The following is a 23,593-nucleotide window of genomic DNA, read 5'->3' on the forward strand; positions in this document are numbered from 1 at the left end:
ACATGGCTGGCCGCTAAACTACTATTTTTCTTGGTGTGCGAACACATTCCGGGCATTCATAATACGGTAGCTGACGCTTTGTCCTGGTCTAATTTTCAGGCATTCTACAAGGTGCATCCCTTCGCCAACAAGCTCCCATCCAGAATCCCGACATTTCCAGAGCTAATCATGGATTAACGGAATTATTGACCCACGCACGGTCACTCTCACACAACGCTCTGTCTGCCAACACCAAAACAGCATACGATAGTGTGTTTATTGTTTTCCATTAATTTGGTGGGAAGTTTCATGTTTTAGATACTTAGACTATGGTGGCTTTTGCCCCTTTTTTGCCACTTACACCTCAAATTAGCACATAACACTATTAAATTAAATCTTACAGGTATACAGCACCACATTCTCACTACCTTTCCCAATCACCTACCTTTTCTTTTCACTTACCCCATCAAAACTATTCTTAATGGCATCAACAAAATAGATCAACCTCCTACTACAAATAGATTACCCATAGACGGAATCATATTCAGGAACGTATCAGACCTATTGGACACAAATCCCTTTAATGTCCAGACTAATTCTATCATCAAAGTAGCCATTTACATCGCCTTCTATGGCTTCCTCATACCCCGAGAGTTCACTGTGGTCTATCAATATGATGTCAGCATCAGCACATGTTTAAAACTATCGGACATGGCCAAACATGGCGACCATTACGTTATGTCATTACATTCATCTAAAACCAACCACACAAACTACCCTACTACAATCCCTCTCTTTACAACAGATAACCTCTGGTGTCCCATAAAATACTCTACTTATTTATATCCACGTGCACCAGTCTCCCACCTAACTCTCCTTTACTACTGCTTCATGGACACCCACTTACCATTTCCAAGTTCATATTCCATGTTAGAACACTGCTGCTAAGATTGGGACATAACCCCGCCTCATTATTGGTCATTCCTTCAGAATTGGGGCAGCCATCGCAGCCTCCAGCACAGACACACCAGTCCATATAATTAAAAGACTGGGCAGATGGAAATCCTCTGTCTACAGCACCTGTACCCACAACCTGAGAAAGAACTCAAGAAAGCATTTTAATGTTTAGCATTGTAATTATGCAATAAAGTGTGCTTTTCTGCAATATCTTTTGCCCTCTATATTACAGTCCTACCCGTACGTTGATTTCGGCACACCACTACCAACTTTACCCCTTTTCTCTTTTTCCATATGCGAATTAAGTTCTGACCACAAATAGATAGATAGATATTTATTATTTTTACATAATTAAGTGATTTTATTAATTACAATTTGAGGGACCTGTCTGTAAACCGAAGCAGAAAGTCCAGTGAATTTAATACCTTGGATACCTTGGGTTGTCTACTTTTGCAAATGTTATGCCATCATGGGGTAATTCTTATTCCTGGGCTACCATAGGGTCTCAAAGGCAATTACCAATCTGGCAAATTTCAACATGTAAAAACTAAAATGGGCCAGCCCTATATTTGACCCTGTAACTTTCCAAAACCCTATAAAACCTGTACATTGGAGGTACTGTTGTACTCGTGAGACATCACTGAACACAAATATGAGTATTTTATTGCAGTAAAAGTTAACAGTATTATGACATTCACAGTTAAATTGCCATGCAGAACTAAAAAATAACACAATTTCCTAATTTCTCAAACTTTTTTAGATTTTATTAATATTACATTTTGTTTCTTATATAAATATTTAATGTGAAATCCCTGTTTCTCCTGAACAAAATGATGTATAATAAGTGTGGGTGAATATAATATGAAAGAGGTGACTTACGGTTGAACAGACCTAAAGTGCAAATTCCAGATTTTTTTTATGTTTTGTTTTGTTCAAAACTTGTACAATTGCGTCCGTCCTTAACCCCTTAAGGACACATGACATGTGTGACATGTCATGATTCCCTTTTATTCCAGAAGTTTGGTCCTTAAGGGGTTAAGGAGTTAAGACTCAGATTTGTTTTAAAGTTTTAGTTCCTTCTTCCTGTCATAGTGCAATGCTCCCTTTCATGGTTATTCACTGTAGTGAGTATTGTAATGCGCTACGGAATCTGTTGGCGCTATATAAATGGCAATAATAATAATAATAATAAGAGTGTGATTTGCCAGGAATTCATAGTGAATTTTAAATTCTAGGTCAAAATAGCTGAAGTGAAACAGCTGACAAAAATCTTTCAGTACAGTTATCCCTGACTGAACCTAACATGATGCCCTTTGAATATACTGACAACTCACTCTTTTTTGTGTGTGTGAATAAAACTGGGATTCTCAAACTGTCTAATTTACTCGTTTTTCGTTACTCACTGACCACTTACTTGTAGAGAAAATGTGAAAAGTAAATATCTTTGCTGGAAAATCTCTCAAAATGCCCATTGTTCAGATGGATATTTTCCATGTATATATTTCTATATCACTGTGTCTGTCCCTTTTCCTCTCTGTAGCCCTGTCCCTTTGTACGCCTGTCACTTTGATTATTAGAGTGTCTCTTTTTGTGTGTGTGCCGGTCACATTGTTTCCTGTCACTTTTCGTGTGTCTGCCCACACTGTGCCTGCTTTGTGTCTGCGTGGGGTGTATTTACTAAAAGCCGAGTGCTGTGTGTGTGTGTGTCACACAGCTGGTATTGTTTCTGTCTGTCGGTCTCGGTCTGTCACTCTCCCCCTGCCTCTCCCACACTCTGGATGTGGAAGGGATTTGGCGCATGCGCCCCGGGCCCCTCTCCTCGCACACTGAGCCGGGCACACAGAGAGGAGCGGCCGGAACTTCGGCATCCCCTGGCCGGCTGGGAGTGAGCGCGGTTCGTGGAACTCCTCAACGTTCTGCTGGTGGATGGAGTGTCACATTGTATCACGCGCTGCATTCCGCTGACCAGGACTCCAGCACAGCAAGTTCTCCCTGACGCTGCCAGTCACAGAGTGTGCCCGGGGGCAGCTCACTGGCATTGCCAGCTCAGTCAAGAGGTTCCGCGGGTCCGGGGCACCGAGAGGATTCTTCATGGACATGGATCTCATGCCTTCCCTGGATCCCCCCAACCCGTCCGGATAGAAGAGGTGACGGTCAGGGAAGCAGGGGGTAACTGGGGGTGATGCATGTATAAGGGTGATGCTTTGTTTAGAACTGTATGTTTAACCCCTTCATGCCATAAACTGTAATATAAACTGATCTCTCTTATTGGAAAACTGGTAAATAGATAGTCCGAATATGCGAGGGAGAGAGATACTTGGTTAGAGTCTCTGCCTGGGGAATGTGTAAACCCTGGCTGGCTGGGTGTATAATCATCTCTGGGGAATTCATAGCAGAGACAAGGGACTTGCTTTTATTAGACCGGGGTGCTTGGGGGTCTCTGTCTGCTGCACTGAGTGGGGGGCTTTGTGAGGTAATAGTGGGGATCGGTGTGTTTGTGGCAGTCTGTAATAGTGAGACCCCTGGGATGTGAAGCACTGGAATGCTGTGTGAGTGAGACACTCGGGATCTGTGGCATCATCTATCTAGCACTGTGCAAGAGACCCTTTCTATGAGTTAGACAGCTGTTATCAGACTTTACTACATTGGAATGCAGTGTGAGAGACTCTTAGGGACTGTGTTTGTGGCACTGAAGTGCCCTGTGTGACACCCTTGGGATATGTGCTATTAGAACGCTGTCACACACATGGTATCTCTGGCAGTGCAGTACAGTGTGTGACACTCTTTGGATCTGTTTGTGAGAGGGGCGATTTTGATCTGTGTCGAGCACTCTGTGAATGGCATTTTGGATCTGTGTGGAGTAATCTGTGAGAGGCACTTTGGATCTGTTTGTAGCATTGGAGTGCTGTGTGAGAGACACTGTGGATCTGTTTGTAGCATTGGAGTGTTGTGTGAGAGACACTGTGGATCTGTTTGTAGCATTGGTATGCTGTGTGAGAGGCACTTTCGATCTGTTTGTAGCATTGGAGTGCTGTGCGAGAGACACTGTGGATCTGTTTGTAGCATTGGAGTGCTGTGTGAGAGGCACTTTGGATCTGTTTGTAGCATTGGAGTGCTGTGTGAGAGGCACTTTGGATCTGTTTGTAGCATTGGTGTGCTGTGTGAGAGGCACTTTGGATCTGTTTGTAGCATTGGAGTGCTGGGTAAGAGGCACTTTGGATCTGTTTGTAGCATTGGAGTGCTGGGTGAGAGACACTGTGGATCTGTTTGTAGCATTGGAGTGCTGTGTGAGAGGCACTTTCGATCTGTTTGTAGCATTGGAGTGCTGTGTGAGAGGCACTTTGGATCTGTTTGTAGCATTGGAGTGCTGGGTAAGAGGCACTTTGGATCTGTTTGTAGCATTGGAGTGCTGGGTGAGAGGCACTTTGGACCTGTGTGGAGAACTCTGTGAGAGGCTCTGGTGGCACTAGAGTGCTGTGTGAGTGCCACTTTGGATCGGGATTTTTGGCACTGAAGTGCTGTCTGTACGAGACACTTTGGATCTGCATGCACAGTTCTAGAAATCTGTGTGAAAAGAGTATTGTGTATTGCGATACACTTGTGATCTGATTGTGCTTTTAAGATATTAGCACAGTGTAAAAGAAATTTAGCGTTATTTCACTTTTCCACTTGGTTATTCCTTGAAACAGACATTTATAATCTACATGTGACATACAGATACTGTTTAAGAGACACTTGGGATTGGTATGTATGTCACCGAAGTATTGTTTGAGAAACAGTTGGCATCTATGTCAGTGTGACACAGGAATCTTCAAATAGTCACTTGGGATCTGTGTGTTTCAATAGAGACCTGTCTGTTATTGTTTCAAATAACGTGACATATATTGATTTATACAAATTCAGTACAAATAACTGTTTGAATGACATTTGTTTTTAATATTTAGTAATTCCAGCAAGCTTTACATTGGGGTGCTCACACTACTGGTGTGTAGATGGTGATGAGATTGCCACTGTGGCAATATGCCTGTATAACATGGGGGTGCTGCCTTATTGTCACTAAAGCTATTTTTCTGTTTGGAGTTACTAGTCAGTCGGTTTTTGGAATGCTCCCTGTGCCTCTATTAGCATGATGAATCAAAGTTTATTGTATGTGTCATATTTAAAGCAGTGTTAAAGGAACACTATAGTCACCTAAATTACTTTAGCTAAATAAAGCAGTTTTAGTGTATAGATCATTCCCCTGCAATTTCACCGCTCAATTCACTGTCATTTAGGAGATAAATCACTTTGTTTCTGTTTATGCAGCCCTAGCCACACCTCCCCTGGCTATGATTGACAGAGCCTGCATGGAAACAAAAACTGGTTTCACTTTCAAACAGATGTAATTTACCTTAAATAATTGTATCTCAATCTCTAAATTGAACTTTAATCACACACAGGAAGCTCTTGCAGGGTCTAGCAAGCTATTAACATAGCATGGGAAAATCTTAAACAGAACTTGCAATAAAGAAAGCCTAAATAGGGCTCTCTTTACAGGAAGTGTTAATGGAAGGCTGTGCAAGTCACATGCAGGGAGGTTTGACTAGGGTTCATAAACAAAGGGATTTAACTCCTAAATGGCAGAGGATTGAGCAGTGAGGCTGCAGGGGCATGTTCTATGCACCAAAACTGCTTCATTAAGCTAAAGTTGTTCAGGTGACTATAGTGTCCCTTTAACATCTTTCCCTCTGTCTGGGTAAACAATGTCTGTGCTTTTTTTTTTTTTCTTAAAGTAGTCATACAGTAAGTGTTTTGCATTCCTCATGTACGTTTACCTGTGCATAGGTTTACTGATGTCTCTGTTATGACATACTCCTATTGAGTTGTTTGAAAACCCTTGTGTGTGATTGCTGCATCTGGACCCAGTCAGCTAAAATATTACTGAGTGTGGGTCTTGCTTGTGTCTTTGCATTGGCTGAACTGATTAGACTGTGCATGTTACATTGTGTCTGTGCCTGTGTTTCATTGATGTCACAAATAGTCTGTATTTCCTTTGGATTGTCTCTTGGCTCTTGCCCGTCTTGGAATGGTGGGGCCAGTTTCTTCTATCACTTAGGCTGGCTACCTCTAAGGCCTGGCAGATTGAATGCAATTGAGGCAATGTTTGCAATTACAATTATTTATATAGCGCCAACATATTCAATAGATAAACAAGACAAACGCTAACTTCTAACAAAACGTGATTGACATACTGGAGCAGTAAGTGAAAAGGGCCCTACCCAAACAAGCTGACAATCTAAAAAGTCTTTCTTATATATGAAAATGTTAATAGATTGCTGTATGAGCGGATTCAGGAAGTCAGTCTAGTTTAATAAGGCCCTGCATATCTTGGGTGTAGCCTGGCTGAGCTGGGTATAGATGTTGTCCTGATGGTGAGGCTGTCATGGGTTGCTATTTCTTATGACCATGGGGGATGGGATCCTGAGGACCGAAAAAGATTCACTTTTCCTTTTTTTTTTTTTTTTTTGATCCACCAGGGCATACACTCCTTTTTTATGAAACTTGGAGAGACTTTCTGTAGAAGTGCTAATTTTTGACCGATAAAAAGATTAAAATCGTGCCATCATTCCATCTATTAGGCCATATATAGTATTAATTGCTGAAACTCAGGGTTCTAATATAAATTATGGAAATTATTTGCATGTCACCCAATTGCCAGTAATGAGGTCGTTTTGTGCTCAAGTGATTCTTTGGAATTATTAAATGAATCTATTTATAGAATTATGATGAATATCATTAAAGTAGGCTAACCACTGACTTAAATGTTGCCAGGGCAAACTTTTCAAATCGTTGTTTCATTTCTCCTCTCCTCTGTATGCTTTCTCTACACTCACTGGTTGTCACTGATTGTCAGGTGCAAGGGGTTGGATTTGTAAGAATGATTGACAGGGAGCTAGAGATGGAAGCACCCAGTTGTAGGAAAAAGAGGTGTGGGTCCCTGCATTTAATTTCATTTTTCACACCTCAGAAATATGTAGTTGTTTAATAGACATATAGGTGAACATAATGTTAAAAATCTCGAGAAGTGACATTTCTCCCTTAATTCATGCACAAAGTCGTAACATTGAGATCGATGCATATGCAGTGTTTTGCTGACTAATAGAATATTCATGTGTTTAAATATTCAGTTGCAGCCCTAGTGTTAATGTACTAATCCTTATAATGAAGCAGAGGAGGGATACGTGGGATATATTCACTGAAGTGAGAATTGTGGAGATTTGACAAGGGAATAGCACATTTAGGCAACGTGGCTGAAAGGTAGCTGAGTTTGAAGAATTATTTCAGTTCAAATGTCTTGGCCTTCAGTTTGCTGTTCCCTTGTCAATTTTCCACAATTCTGACTACAGAAGAAAAATACATCTTGGATAATTTTCAAGGAGTGGGTTATCAGTTATATGGTCAATGTGATAGGAGGTAGCTTTAACCCATTCACTACCATGCAGTTGCTGGAAAAAAATAGCACCCCCAGAATCCGAGTATTAACGTTTAAATGTATTTTTCGTTTCATTATGCCTAGATAGTTCATTATTTAATGGAAACAAAGACAAACATTTTGTCTGGATAGAAAAACTTTTAAAAATCCTTCACCAATTAATGAGGTTACAGATAGGAAAACAGAGTTGTAAATAATAGGCTTTTATTTCCTCACATGTCTTTGTTGTTTAACCTTATGATCTTTTGTTGAAAAAAATACTCTGCTTTCGCGGATGTTAAACAATTGCAAACACAACACAGATTTATAAAAAAAAAACTAAAAACAAGTATTTGTGAAATATATGTGTGGCACACTTATTGGTACCTGAATGAATTCATATTAGAAACATATATTTTAAGTATATTCACATTGATAATTTTCATTATTTAATACACCTGGTTGACTAGGAACAGGAAATTGTTCAACCATGACTTCCTGTTTCACAGGGGTGTAAATATGAGGTAACACAAAGACCACATTCCCTTAGTCATTCATCACAATGGTTAACACCAAGGAATATAGCTGTGATGTATGGCAAAAGGTTGTTGAGCTTTACAAATTGGGCAGCTAGTATAAGAAAATAGCAAATGCTTTGAACATACCAATTTCCACCATCAGAACAATAATTAAGAAGTTCATGTCAACTGGAAATGTTATGTATCAACCTGGAAGAGGATGTGTGTCTATATTGTTTTAACTCAATGCCCTGTAAGGAGGATGGTTCCAGTGGCAAAACAATCTCCATGGATCACAGTTAGAGAACTGGATAAGTTAGTTGCTTCTTGCGGTCAGAAAGTCTCCAAAACTACAATCCGACATCATCTATTTCAACACAAGTTCTTTGAAAGGGTTTCAAGTAAAAAGCCTCTGCTCTCCTCCAAAAACAAACTCAAGCATCTTCAGTTTGCCAGACACTAATGGCATGTTGTACACAATGTCTGGCATTGTGTACCATGTATGTATCTGAGAGTATGTGTCTAGCAGTGATTATCCTTGTGCATCTGTGAGTATAGATTTGTGTGTATATTTTTCCATGACTGGACTTGGAATACATATCTTGGAATACATATCTTTATCTTTGTGTGTCTGTGTATCTGTGTCTGTGAGTGTTTGTGTTGAGGTAGCCACTTGTGTGTGTGTGGGGGGGGGGGAGGAGGAGGGGGGGCTGCTTGTGGTCTTGTTCTGTGTGCATTGTGTTTATGAGGGAGCTATGGTGTGTGCGAAGGTTGATTGTGTGAGTATGAGGGTTACTGTCTGTGGATTGGTGCCTGTGTGTTTATGAGAGTGACTGTGGAAGGGTGGTATTGACATAGTGAGTGTGACATGGTGACTGCAACAGAGTGAGTGTGAGAGGGTGACTTTGGCAATACGACTGTGTGTGAGGGGGCTTTCAGTCTGGCTATTTTGGTCCTTCACAAATTTACCCCAAAAAATGCTGTTAGGCATCACTTGCATATCTCATGGAGTCCATCTTGTGCAGTCCATGACTGGGTTCTGGTCACGGATCCTTTTGGATCATAGCACATGCATTGGTTGAAGTATGAAGTCTGAACACAATTCCTGCATGAACTCATTTGCATGTCAAGCTGGGAACTCTGGGATTGTTGCGGAACACACTTTCTCAAGTTTCTATGCCTAAGAAGTACCCCTCAAAGTCCAACTTGAGATATGCTGATGATGCATAACAGTACTTTGTTTGTATTTGCCCTGTGGGAAGTTGTATTGTGTTTGGCCTTACTACAATCGTTCTGGTCCAAGATTTGAAATTCATTTTGTATTCACTTTAAATGTCTGGTAATTTTTACTTTAGTAAATATCACTGTAGGTGTTGTGTTTTAATATTATGAAATAAAAATATCTTGGTAAAAAAGAGGGAATAGTTGACATAAATGTCACAACCTACAGGAAACATTAAGGGAATGAGCACAGTTAATCTTCTTACAAACCTATAAAGGTAAAACTAACATTATGATCAATAGCATTCATTTGAAAAAGGATCAGTAAAAGATGGCAGGTAATAAATTGCCTGCGTATAGGACCATGTATAAGGGCAAGGGGGGTGTATGGGTGACAGAGAACTAACAAAATATACTTGATATTTATTTCTTAATGAGAATTTGTTTTTTTCTGTCCACCATACTTACTGTCCCTCTTTTTTTTTTCTTTGCTCCAAAATATTGCTGTACATGATGTCATGACTTCAGTTGAAAGCTGATAGAAGGACTACAATTCCAAGCAATAGGATTGGCTTACTCATTTCCTGTTTTGGTGCAGAGATAGCAGAGATAGCTTAGTCTGGGAATTTGCACCAAATACAGAACATTACAACAGGACTATGATTTTAATTTATTTTTTGTCAATCGTTATTTAAGATTTTTTTTTCTTCAAAAACAAATAGAAATTATAAACAACAAAAAGAGACATCCTATGCAGGGAATGCAGTTAGAGCAGCAGAACGATAATGTGTACGTTAAAATTTAATTAAAACGTCATGGCATTAAGAATTAATATTACTAATTAATGAATATTACTTGAATATTGCAGAATAAGCCCTTAGCTAAATCCAGAGGTAAAAGTGCGTTATATGGGCACCAAGAAGACCCCTATGATAGGGGGGGAGCAAGAAAGAAGATAGCAGGGAGAGGAAAAACAAGAATTACATTTAAAAGGGATTAAGACAGAGCCACCTACCCTCACTACATCCCCAATGCCAGTCTCTCTGCTTTCACCAATGGATTTGAGCCATGGACATTATTTTAATCAATATTATTTTTAATTATTTTTTCAAATATATTTAATGCAATATTTCTGCTACGTATTGAAAAAGAATGGGTTAGCTTCAACAATGTGTATTCCTTTAAGATAAAAAAAACAATGCTTATTGCTGTTTTGAATTGTTTAGTTTTCCTTTTTAAGTTGGGCATATAACTTTTGGCAACCCCTGGTTTAGTCTCAGAAATATCCGATCATCCAGCTGCTTTAAAGGGACACATTAACATGAACCTGGAAGAAAGTACCGTAATTTAATTTTGGCAAAAAAATAGTTTTGTTTACATTAGACAACTGTCTTGTGCTTTCCTGGTAACTGAACTAATCACAAGACATGCTTCTGCTTCCTCTTTGCATGCATCCCCCAACATTTAAAACAAAGAGGGATAATTTAATTTTAGACGTGCAAGTGAGGCTGCTTGTCCAGGGGCCGGGGCTGTTCTTATAAATTTTAAGTGACTAACTAATAACAATTTATGCAACTAAAATTCTTTATATACTTAACAACAATCTTATTTACACAGACTGATTTCTTAACACATTTAGTGTAGATTAAAGACTGTGTGAGTATTAAGGATGCACCGAAATGAAAATTTTGGGTCGAAACCGAAAATTCAGGATGCCCTTGGCCGAAAACCGAAACCGAAAATTATCTTTTTCCCCAAAGGATTTTAAAAATGTTTTTTTTCCTGTAATTTTATTAATATTTGCCATTTTAATTAATTTAATTAATCTAATATGAAAAACTTACCTTCTCTTTTAGTGGTCCCCTCCCCCCCTTAATGTTCCTCTCTCACCCCTCTGGTGTTCCCCTCCCTCTTTTTTAGTTTTCTTTCTTCCCTCCTCCCCAGTCCCATAGTGTTGCACCCCCCCTCCCCTGTCCCATAGTGTTCTTTCTCCCCCTCCCCTGTCCCATGGTGTTCTTTTCTCCCCCCCCTGTCCCAGTGTTCCTCCCACCCCCTCCCCTGTCCCATAGTGTTCTTTCCCCCCTCCCCTGTCCCATAGTGTTCTTTTCCCCCTCCCCTGTCCCATACTGTTCTCTCTCCCCCTCCCTGTCCCATAATGTTCTCTCCCCCCGTCCCATAATGTTCTCCCCGTCCTATAGTGTTCTTTCCCCCGCCTTCCCTGTCCCATAGTGTCCCCCCTCCCGTCCCAAGTGCAGTATTCTTGACTTTTCATGTTATCATTACTATCTTTCATTGTGATGTATGCATGTCTGTTAAACTATGCACTACAAAAAAAATATATAATTTTTTGTAATTTCGGCAAATTTGACCCGTTTTCGGCCAAATGGGATGGGCCGGTGCATCCCTAGTGAGTATTATTGCTATGGAGCTCTGCTAGACACATGTTAGACACACTAACATGCAGCTCAAAAGAGGAACATTATGATAGAAATGAGGGACAGAAGAATTTTGACCCAAATTAGGGACTGTCACTCATAGATTGGGACACTTAGCAGGTATGTCTCATTATATCAAAATATTTAACCAGGAAGTGTGCATTTAACTTTCACTAGTTTCCATGTACATCTTGGCATATATATGCTAATATTATAATTTTTTTACACCGACATAGTTTATAAAAACTTACATACTTATAATCAGAATTTTTAAAGGAACACTATAGTCACCTAAATTACTTTAGCTAAATAAAGCAGTTTTAGTGTATAGATCATTCCCCTGCAATTTCACTGCTCAATTCACTGTCATTTAGGAGTTAAATCACTTTGTTTCTGTTTATGCAGCCCTAGCCACACCTCCCCTGGCTATGATTGAAAGAGCCTGCATGAAAAAAAAAACTGGTTTCACTTTCAAACAGATGTAATTTACCTTAAATAGTTGTATCTCAATCTCTAAATTTAACTTTAATCACATACAGGAGGCTCTTGCAGGGTCTAGCAAGCTATTAACATAGCAGGGGATAAGAAAATCTTAATTAAACAGAACTTGCAATAAAGAAAGCCTAAATAGGGCTCTCTTTACATGAAGTGTTTATGGAAGGTTGAGCAAGTCACATGCAGGGAGGTGTGACTAGGGTTCATAAACAAAGGGATTTAACTCCTAAATGGCAGAGGATTGAGCAGTGAGGCTGCAGGGGCATGTTCTATATACCAAAACGGCTTCATTAAACAAAAGTTGTTCAAGTGACTATAGTGTCCCTTTAATACAAATCAATACTTTTTTAGAACCTCTTTATGTGTTGTTCCTTTCTATCTCTGGATTGTAACACCCACCAGCAGAACAAACTGAATTATTTGTGGCAAATTTTGTGGAAACATTCCTAAGGAATTCTAGTTCATGTTTGTATGATAGCTGCATATTTAAAGGGATACTGTAGTGCCAGGAATACAGCAGAATTCCTGGCACTACCGATCCCTCTGCCTCCCCCTTCCTACCCTGTAAACAAAAACCCTTTATTTACTTTCCTTACTCCAGAGCCGATGTCCCTCAGCACTGGGGCGACGCTCTGCACCCTCTTCTGTCCTGCGACGAGCAAGGTCTAATGCGCATGCGCCAAAGGTCCGTTTCGATTCCGGAATCCCGCTACTATCTGTCTGGTAGACAGCCACTGAGGGCAGACGTAGAGCTGCAATGTAAACATTGCAGTTTCTATGGAACTGCAATGTTTTACATTGCAACACTAGGTGCAAAAGGGGCACAGCACCCAGACCACTTCAATGAGCTAAAGTGGTCTGGGTGCCTACAGTTTCCCTTTAAGGTGCAAAACTACTCCTTTGCCCCATCCCTCAGATGCTGTATTGGAGTCATATCTGGTGACAGTGGAGTCCTCTGCAATACACTGACTGACTGTTTAGATAATGGCATTAGCACACCGTTGTACACATGTCCACAGTGTAAATAAAGTGCCCACAGTGTGCTTAGACCTCTGTCTCTATGCTATATGGCACAGCCCTTTTCAAGGATTTGCTAAAGCAAATATAGTTTGTGGACTTTTTCATATTTACTGATGTAGTATTTGGTTAATCTGTGTATAGAAATAACCACATCATAATTTCCATTCCTTATTCTTAACAGTTTCTGCTACGTTGGTGATGTAACCTTGGTTCACATTTTTAGCAAATTTACCGTATTTTCGCTCCATAAGACGCACCTCACCATAAGACGCACCTAGTTTTTAGAGGAAGAAACCCAGAAAAAAATATTCTGAACAAACTGTCCCATAGTGTTTCTTACTATGGGACAGTTTGTACAGAATATTTTTTTTTCTCCCCTGTCCCATAGTGTCCCCCCCTCCCATAGTCTTCTCCTCTCTCCCATAGTCTTCACTCACCCCCTCCCCATAGTCTTCACCCACCCCCTCCCCATAGACTTCATCCACCCCCTCCCCATAGACTTCATCCACCCCCTCCCCATAGTCTTCATCCACCCCCTCTCCATAGTCTTCATCCACCCCCTCCCCATAGTCTTCATCCCCCCATCCCCATAGTCTTCATCCCCCCATCTCCATAGTCTTCATCCACCCCCTCCCCATAGACTTCATCTCCCCCTCCCCATAGTCTTCATCCACCCCCTCCCCATAGACTTCATCCCCCCCCATAGACTTCATCCCCCCCTCCCCATAGACTTCACCCCCCATAGACTTCATCCCCCCCATAGACTTCATCCCCCCCCTCCCCATAGACTTCATCCCCCCCTCCCCATAGACTTCATCCCCCCCCCTCCCCATAGACTTCATCCCCCCCTCCCCATAGACTTCATCCCCCCCCCTCCCCATAGACTTCATCCCCCCCTCCCCATAGACTTCATCCCCCCCCTCCCCATAGACTTCAATCCCCCCCCCTCCCCATAGACTTCATCCCCCCCCATAGACTTCATCCCCCCCCATAGACTTCATCCCCCCCCCATAGACTTCATCCCCCCCCTCCCCATAGACTTCATCCCCCCCCTCCCCCATAGACTTCATCCCCCCCCTCCCCATAGACTTCATCCCCCCCCTCCCCATAGACTTCATCCCCCCCCATAGACTTCATCCCCCCCCCATAGACTTCATCCCCCCCCCCATAGACTTCATCCCCCCCCTCCCCATAGACTTCATCCCCCCCCCCCTCCCCATAGACTTCATCCCCCTCCCTCCCCATAGACTTCATCCCCCTCCTCATATTCTTCTCTCCCATACTGTCCCCCTCCCCTTGTCCCATAATTACTTACCTGTCTTGTAGCGTTGGCCGGCAGCACAGGGCGCACCGCGGTAGTGGAACTTGAATTTCATGTTCCGGTTTCCGGCGGGACTGAAAGGAAGTGCGCACTCAGCTTGTGCACACTTCCTTTCAGTCCCGCCGGAAACCGGAACATGAAATTCAAGTTCCACTACCGCGGTGCGCCCTGTGCTGCCGGCCAACGCTGCAAGACAGGTAAGTAAAGCTTCATATTCGCTCCATAAGACGCACAGACATTTCCCCTCACTTTTGAGGGGAAAAAAAGTGCGTCTTATGGAGCGAAAAATACGGTAATTAAATCCATGGCAAACCCCAGGATTTAGGGAGCCATAGTACGTGAACATCTTAACATTTTTGAGTATTGTATACAGAACAATGCAGACATAAATCGCCTTCAGCAACTAAAACATATTTCTCGCAAACATTTATTTCCTTGCTATTTGGATTGAACCCCATTTTAATTGTACTTATCACCACTATCAGCTGTGGCTGAATGCATTATATCTTTTTACTGCATAGTTACCATCATTTTAGATTACTAGTGATGATACTTTCATTTTCGGCTTGTGGTGTGATCAGGCTTAAGACTGTTTTGGAACTATGTAGGCGAGTTCATAAACTACTGATAACCTTTTATGTAACTAAAAATATGTTTTAAAAAAAACTAAATTATTTAATTTACATTAACGCTCTAAATTATTCATTGTAAAATAAAAAATAAATAAAAACGTTTTAGTGCTATACAGTTTTTTTAAATACTAACTCACAGAAAAACTACTGAGCCGTGATAGGCTGCTGCTAGGATGGAAAAGACAAGACACTCTCTTTAAGAATCAAATCTCTATCATTCCAAAAGGTGTACACGGACATGCAGTATTATTTTATGAGTGTTTCATTAAATTATGAGACTACTATACATTGCAGCGACCTACTGGATACCGCACTCACCAAACAACCCAGGTGCTCTGAAGCTAGGGCTGGCCAGGCCTCCCTTCCAAGATATGCAGAATTAATAACAGTTCAGGCACTCCGGGATAACAAAATAGCAGTTTTATTGGGGCAAACGCAGCAACTTTCCGACCCTACCGGGTCTTTATCAGGCTTAACCCCAATAAAAAATTATTTTTTTTAGACACACAAAAAAGAAAGCTGCATCAGCAAAAATCTGATTCCATATTTGGAAGAGACTCTTCCATTCAGAAGCCTTTCATACCAGTCCGTGCGGATCTTGTCCCATAACTTCCTGTTAAGCAGGAGTTTATGCTAAATAGTGCTCGGACTTTGACAGCAGTTATAGCCTGCATAATATCACTAAAACAGTTAAATAAGCTGATAGCAGCCTTACTGCTTCTGATATCAGTTTATTCACAGCTCTTATTAGGAGAGAGGAAATAGGAAGTGGCACAGCACGCACCCACGCAACATGTACATGCTGTGTGATAAAATCTGGGCAAATGTGGATGAGAAAGAAGTATTAACTTCAGAAGAACAAATGGCAATCCTACAGCCACAGTGATTTGTGCAAATTACCGGGCTTGTAATCATTTGTCTGTAGGGCCATGGTGACATCCGACTCCCTGGCACTGTATTTTATACAAAGGACATCATTTATTACGGTGCTTAAAGTGTCTCTTTAAGGCAGACGTTTTGTGTGTAGGATCATTGTTTCTCAGTGGATGAAGCGAAATGAAGCTGCCTTTTCATTACAGAGCTCTGGTTTGTCTCCAAGAAATAGTTCAGGAAAGCTGTTTATGTGAAATAGGTTAGAGTATTGTTGGATAAGTCCTTGTCTGCGTCCCTCAGTCTCTGTATTGCGCACAGCGTACTTTAGAATCCTATACAACATTTTTCATTACCAGACACGCAAGATTATGGCCAGGAAGCTAAAATTAATTTTGAATGATCCACAGGCTGTCATTATGGAAATATAAGTCTGCATGGCTTTCCACTTCAGTGTCTGCGTTACGGAAGATCCTGTCTTTTTATTTCCAGAATGAAGAAATGCATAATTTTGTGTCTGACTATAACAGAAGATCATATTTCATTGGCAATTACGGAATAGTAAGGTTTTAGGATTCTGTTCTGGAAATGGCACAATCTTGTTTGGCTAGATATCTGGATAGTAGGACACTGCAAATGTGAGCATCTAAATACTAGGAGGCAGGGCCAGAATGGGACAAAAATTTTAAGACAGAGCACCCCAATACGAGTGAGGGGTGTGTTGGGTCACCATCAATGGCATACACACTTCCCAAGTCAGTTTGATGCCTCTTTAGGCAGCTCATGCGTAGAGCCCTGTTGAAGAGCTCTGGCGTAAGCAAAATACCATGTGCTTGTTTAGCACATTGTAAGCAAATGTAATGACATGATTGTTCTGTGTTTGCTCGTGACATGTCTTTGATGTTCTCATAAGTGGAATATCAGAGGAAAAAACGAGGGACAGGACTGGGAGAGAGTGTGTGTGTGTGTGTGTGTGTATAGGGAGGCTGCTTGTAAGGTTGAAAACTGCTTGTTAGGTTATATGTTTGAGGGAAGGCTGCTTTTGGTGTTGTGTGTGGTTGATTAGCTATGGCGCTGTGTATGTCTGCATGTGAGGAGGCTGTTTTTGAAATTCTGTGTGTGGAGAGGTAGCTGCTTGTGGGAAATCTGTTTGTGGGGTTGCATGATTTGGCTTGCATGTCCGGGGAGGGGTGGGTTGGGTGAGGTATTTACTGTAGTGCATGCGGGTGTTAGGTTCTGTGATGTGTGAGAGAGTTATGGACTATAATGTGGGGAGATAGGGAATAAGGGCTATGATGGGGGAAAATATTTAAATTTTAATCAATAAATAAAGTTTATGCACGCTCCCGGAGGCTTGCCTTTAGCCAGGGAGGGACAAATTATAATCTTGGTAGTCCAGTGAGAGAATCAGCTCCTTCTGGCCTGTGCCAGGGAATGTAGCAGAGTGCAACAATTTGCTATAGAAGAAGGAGGGTGACCAAGTTCTACCCCTCGGAATCCTCTCTGATATTGGCCGTGGACCCTCTCCTTTGGTCTTCTCTTTTCTGCCTCAGCCCAGTTTGGGCGATGGGCAGTTCAGGCCTGCTGGGAATTATATGATTTCAGTATGGGAATAGAGAAAGGGATCAATTGTTTTCTGTTTCCGTTGTGCAAAGTCACAGTGTAGCAATGTTTGTGTTGATAGAGTTTTCTGGATTTCTGTGTAGTTTGTCATTGTAATGGAGAAGGACAACTATTTGTTTAACTTTGACAAGGCACCGGATATTTATAGTGAAAAAATAGGAAGTAGGTAATTTCATTGTTTCTTGATCAGGATTAGAGTGGTTTAGATTTATTTTTATCATTATAGTGCTGCTTTTTTTTTTTTCTTGAGCATTAATTTATTTATTTATTTATAAACTATTTTACCAGGAAAGATACATTGAGATTTCTCTCGTTTTCAAGTATGTCCTGGGTCCACAAATCATTGCATTGTTACATTAGGGTAAAATAAAATACAAAACCAATATTAATACACAATAAATAAAAAATGTAACATAGAAAAGGTAAGAAATATATAATCAACCATGACAGGTGGATTCTGTTTTGAGGTATGTAGAGCAGGATCTCTTAAAGGACTTTAGGCTTAGGGAAGATTTTAAATTGTGCGGGAGGTCGTTCCACAATTGCGGCGCTCTGTAGGAGAAGGAGGATCGGGCTGCTTTCTTTTTGTATTGAGGTAGACTAAGTAAAGTGTTGGTACTGGATCGGAGGTTATAGGAAGTGGGAACAGCCGGGGAAAGCATTGTGTTCAGGTAGGGTGGGAGTTTCCCAGAAAAGCTCTTAAACACAAGGCTGGAAAGATGAAGGTGTGCGTCTGGATTCCTGCGACAGCCAGTTTAGTTATTTTAGCATGTCACAATGGTGAGTCCTGTAATTACATTGCAGCACAAATCGGCAGAACGAGTTATACATGTGTTGAGTTTATTAATGTGGGATTGCAATGCAGATGCAGATACTACATCCCCATAATCAATGATTGTCATCAGCATTTGCTGTACAATCTTTTCCTTTACTGTAGGGTTAGTCAGAATTTGTTTCTGTACAGGGCACCTAGATTTGGATAAAGTTTAGATGCAAGCTTTTCTATGTGCAGGCCAAAAGATAGATTGGGGTCTAACATCATACCCAAGTATTTGAAAGAGTGGACTGTGGTCAGTGTGCCATTTGAATTTGTTTTGATTGATAGGTGAGAATTGTGTAATTTGTGTAATTTAGGTATTGTTCCAAAGATCATTGTGACAGTTTTGTCAGTGTTCAGGAAGAGTTTGTTTTTTGCAATCCACTTTTCTACCTCTGTAAACTGGTCTTGGAGCACAGCCTCAAGCTGCGGTAGATTGGATTTGCTTGCATAGATTACTGTGTCATCTGCGTACATGTGTACATTTGAGGATTTGCAGATATTAGGCAGATCATTTATAAATAATGTAAATAGTAGGGGGCCGAGAATGGAAGATTGGGGAACACCACACGTGACTGGGAGAGGGAGGGAGTCGCTGTCAGAAATGGACACATATTGCGAGCGATCCGATACATACGATCGAAACCAGTTTAGCGAACGATCACCTATACCTGAGTTTTTGAGTTTGTGCAGTAGAATGTCGTGGTCTACTGTGTCAAAGGTCTTAGCAAAATCAAGGAAAATAGCTCCAGTTAGGTCTCCTTGTTCCATGCCAGTTTGGATGTCATTGCAAACTTTTAAGAGGGCAGTTGTAGTGGAGTGATTCTGGCGAAAGCCCAATTGATCAGGGGTCAGATAGTTTGATTGTTGGTAGTACTCACATAGTTGAGTATGGACACATTTTTCTAAGATTTTTTACAATTACGGGAGCAATGATATTGGGCGATAGTTAGAACCCAAAGTAATGTCACCACTTTTATGGATAGGCACTACTCTCGCAGTCTTCCAAAGTTTGGGTTTGTATCCAGACACCAAGGATTCGTTAATTAGAGTTGCAACGGGTTTAGCAATTGCCGACACACTGAGCTTCAACTGCTGGGATTTGATCAGGTCCGGACTGGTTTTTCATTTTTAGATTATTAAGATGTTTTTTAATGACACTAACAGGTACAGGTCTAAAAATGAATTTGTCTATATTGGGCCTTTGCAAATTTAGTGGGACCTGATCCACATTTGTAGTTTCAGGATGCATGTAATATATTGCCTATTTGTTGAAGGCATTTGCTACATCTAAGGGAAGTTGCAGGGTTTGGTTATCCACTTTGACAGTGGAGGGTTGGGAGTGGATTGGGGGAGTTTGTAGTTTATTTATGACTTTCCAAAAGTTTCTAGGGTTTGAGGTGTTATTGTTCAGATTTTCATAGAAATATTGGGCCTTGGCCAATTTTGTCTGTTTTGTGCATATATTTCACCATTGTCTATATGCACAGTGATCATTCATAGAGCCAGTACGCTTACACTTTGACCACAAATTACTGGGTCCCCTGTGTAAAAAGAAAAAGTATAAAACTTAGCCGTAATTCCGTGCTCCTCGTTGTAGACCAATCCTCAATCATTATGATTTTTGTCCAGTGCTTCTCATAGAGGGGCATTGCGGACACTTGCACACCAATTGCCACGCTCCACCAGCCCAGTACATCTCATAGAGAAGCAGTGAATCCAGTATTTCTCTAGGATAGGGGTCAGCAACCAATGACATCTGTGGTGACTATGTATGTGAGGCTGCCAGATCCAAACAAGAAGGGGATACCTGATTTCCCCCAGAGCCGGCCCGACAGAGGTCCCAATAGGACTTCTTCAGATATCAGCTAGTTCCCAATTGCAACTCTCAATTCACTCATGGTAGTGTTGGGAGGAAAAGATTTCAGATCACTCAGCGCTTGTGAAGGAGAAATCATGCGGGAGGAGAACAGCCTGCCAAAAGAACTTCCCCTCTTGCCTTGTCCCTGACCCAGCAATTTAAATAACTGGCAGCACTACAAATAGGTGACAAATGTAATTGTCTCAGTACAGCAGTCGCAACAAAAAGATAACATTTAACCTTTTGCAGAGTACCTGTGATGATTGTAACAAGTTTGTGCATACAGGTGCCAAATATTGTATACATTAAGTCTCTGCAGGACTAAAAATGAATTTGCAGAAATCAGTTTGCCACGAGGAGATATTCATTAAACGGTCATCTTCATCGGGATTACCTTAAAGAAAAATAAAGGAACACTCCATAGTTTTATATGCTTTATTACATGTATATTGAAAAAAAGTGACAAATGAATACCCTAACACTTGAAAAGAGTGGTCCTGTGGGAGAGTTCACATACAGTGCACAGGGCATATATAACAAGGATAACCCGTGTGGATGCTATGTCCTCCGGATCGATCTCAGGCTTCCTTCCCCAGTAAAGAACTAAGTAACCGGAGAGATGCCAAAGCATTAGCCCTCTAGCTGTATAAGTCCTTAAAGGACCACTATAGTGCCAGGAAAACATACTCGTTTTCCTGGCACTATAGTGCCCTGAGGGTGCCCCCACCCTCAGGGACCCACTCCCGCCGGGCTCTGGGGGGAGGAAGGGGTTAAACTTACCTCTTTCTCCAGCGCCGGGCGGGGAGCTTTCCTCCTCCTCTCCTTCTTCCTTGCGACGTCATCGGCTGAATGCGCATGCGCGGCAGGAGCCGCGCTCGCATTCAGCCGGTCGCATAGGAAAGCATTTACAATGCTTTCCTATGGACGCTTGCGTGCTCTCACAGTGATTTTCACAGTGAGAATCACGCAAGCGCCTCTAGTGGCTGTCAATGAGACAGCCACTAGAGGTTTTGGAGGCTGGATTAACCCTCAGTATAAACATAGCAGTTTCTCTGAAACTGCTGTGTTTATAAAAAAAAAGGGTTAATCCTAGAGGGACCTGGCACCCAGACCACCTCATTAAGCTGAAGTGGTCTGGGTGCCTAGAGTGGTCCTTTAAAATCGGACCAGGCTTTCATTAACTTGTTTTGCCCCTCTTGTGGGGCTTTGTCATGATGAAGCACAGCCCGTTAAGTCCGTAACAAACACTTTTACAGTCTTGCAGTATTTAAAGGACCATAAAAGGGACCATAATACATAAACAAAATTATTTTGCAAATAGTAATACAATAAAATGCTAATTAAAACATACCTTAGAGCACCAATAACAAAAAACAAAACATCAACATGAATAAAATACATTTAATCTAAAAGAGCTAAAGTGGACTCTACAAGGCATACAAAATTAAAGTAGTTACAGTACATGTAAAAATACATTACAATTCTTGCAAATCCCATCAAATCAATTTCATACCATGGAAAAGATACGTATAATCTATACTAAGGGTCTAAACTTAACATGATAAAATGCCCATAGTCTCACTAGAAATGCCTAAAATGCTTTTTTAAAAAGGGAAATGAGTATAAAATGTACTAATCTAAAATAGCCTATTACATCTCTGTATTAAGCTCAATAGGAGCAAGGGACTTCAAACTAAAAATCCAGAACAGCCACTGTCTTAAAAGTTGTCCCTGGATAGGCCAGTCCCCACTGGTTTCTAGGAAAGCCACCCTTCTCATGCCAAATGGTAAGCAAAAAGGAGGGAGGGGGCGTAAAAAAAATCAGCATTTTAAATGTATGGGTATAGTTGTGTGTGTCTTAACACTGTGGTTGTGTGTGTGTGTGTGTGTGTGTTTAGCATTTTGTGAGTCTTGCAGTGTATGTGATATGTCTTAATTGTACCCTTGCAATGTGCATTGAAGGGATACCACAGTAACACAAATGTCTTAAGCACATACACATTATAACACAACACAAATACAACCCTACAAAGCAGCTGCAGCTCCCATATATAATACAAGCAGCAGATGGGAACAAACACACAAGATAATTTATAAAAAAAAAAAAAATAGGAACAGCTCGCCAGGGGACTTCAAAGTCTTGTTTTGGCACAATGCTGCTAAAGGGTTGCCTCTGCTCTAAGAGAAGAATTGATTTAGGTAGGATCATTGTGTGTGACATTCAGTATATATTTCCCTTTATTTGGGAAACCTCCATATTTGGATTTTACTATTAGAAAGCTAGTGGCTCCTATGCATTTAGGTTAGGAAAGGATACAATTTTGTGCATATGTATTATATGGTTAGTGGTCTGTGCCTGTTTCACATCAAGCAACTCTTCTTTAGTGTAAATATGAAGAACAGGAAAAGAGGCATTTAAATGCCTGTCTGTAATGACCATGTGCAGCAGGTAGGCTCAAACGTTACATGAAAGGGATATGGATCACATGACAATTATTTTGTAAACCAGCAAGCAACCACTTTTAAACAAATATTGAAACCAAAACGAAGGGGAAAAAAACTTTGAAAAGCGTGTAATAAACGTTTATAAACTTACTAAAAACTTGGTCAGCTTGCATTGTTGAGCACACCTCTCAGCTAAGGGAGTTTTTCAGGCTTCCCCTCTCCCTCTTACCCACCCATCTCAGTTTCAGACCAGTCCACTTTTGACAGAAACAGGACATCATTGTACAGAAGTAGAGTGAGAGAAACCTGACACCAGAGCCTGCTCTGCATGAATAACACTGATCAGACTCCTTCTAGGCTCCCCCTGTCAGGAAGACGCAAGATGAAGAGATCTTCCAACTGCATATGTCAGGCATGCCCATAGAGGAGAGAACACTGAATGGTTAGATCAGTGTTCCTCCAGGAGTAGGTGTGGAAAACATAAGAAAGAAGAAGCAAGTAAATTAAAAAAATAAAATTAAAATCCCCTATGCCATCTGGAGGGGAAGGAACAGGACGTGTCTCTAAGGACCCTTATTGTGGTAAAGATATGTAGTGGAGGTAGTCAGATAAACATAGACAGTGATCACCAAAAACAAATTAAACTAAGTTAAACAAAAAATTTAATAAAACAACTGGATCCAGGATAGAGAGGGCAGTCAAAGGATCTCTGCAGAAGCAGAATTTCCTTGTTGAGCGGATGTACTGCAGTCAGATCCCAGGTGGTTGGCTTCTTAGATTGCACTGTTGGCTGTGGCCCTGTGTCCACAGGTGGGAGCCCAAGCTGTTGTAGGGTGAAAGCAACAGCTGAGGCTTCTGTAATTCTCAAAGTCCCCGAGTCCCGAGGTATCAAGAGGCATCTAGGTGCTACCCAGTTGTAAGGGATCTTGTGTTTTGCAAGTGCAGTTT

General features: G+C 41.2%; 1 protein-coding gene across 1 annotated transcript in view; it reads left to right on the forward strand.

Annotated features, from left to right (window-relative positions):
• The first annotated feature begins 2,698 nt into the window (after positions 1-2,698).
• C8H3orf70 (chromosome 8 C3orf70 homolog) overlaps positions 2,699-23,593 on the forward strand; it is a 107,834-nt gene continuing 86,939 nt past the window's right edge. The window contains exon 1 of the mRNA XM_063429888.1: positions 2,699-3,083. The gene's annotated coding sequence lies outside the window, so the exon portion shown is untranslated. The remainder of the gene's footprint in view (positions 3,084-23,593) is intronic.

The sequence above is a fragment of the Pelobates fuscus genome, chromosome 8 (assembly GCF_036172605.1).
Source record: "Pelobates fuscus isolate aPelFus1 chromosome 8, aPelFus1.pri, whole genome shotgun sequence".
Taxonomy (NCBI): Eukaryota; Metazoa; Chordata; class Amphibia; order Anura; family Pelobatidae; genus Pelobates; species Pelobates fuscus.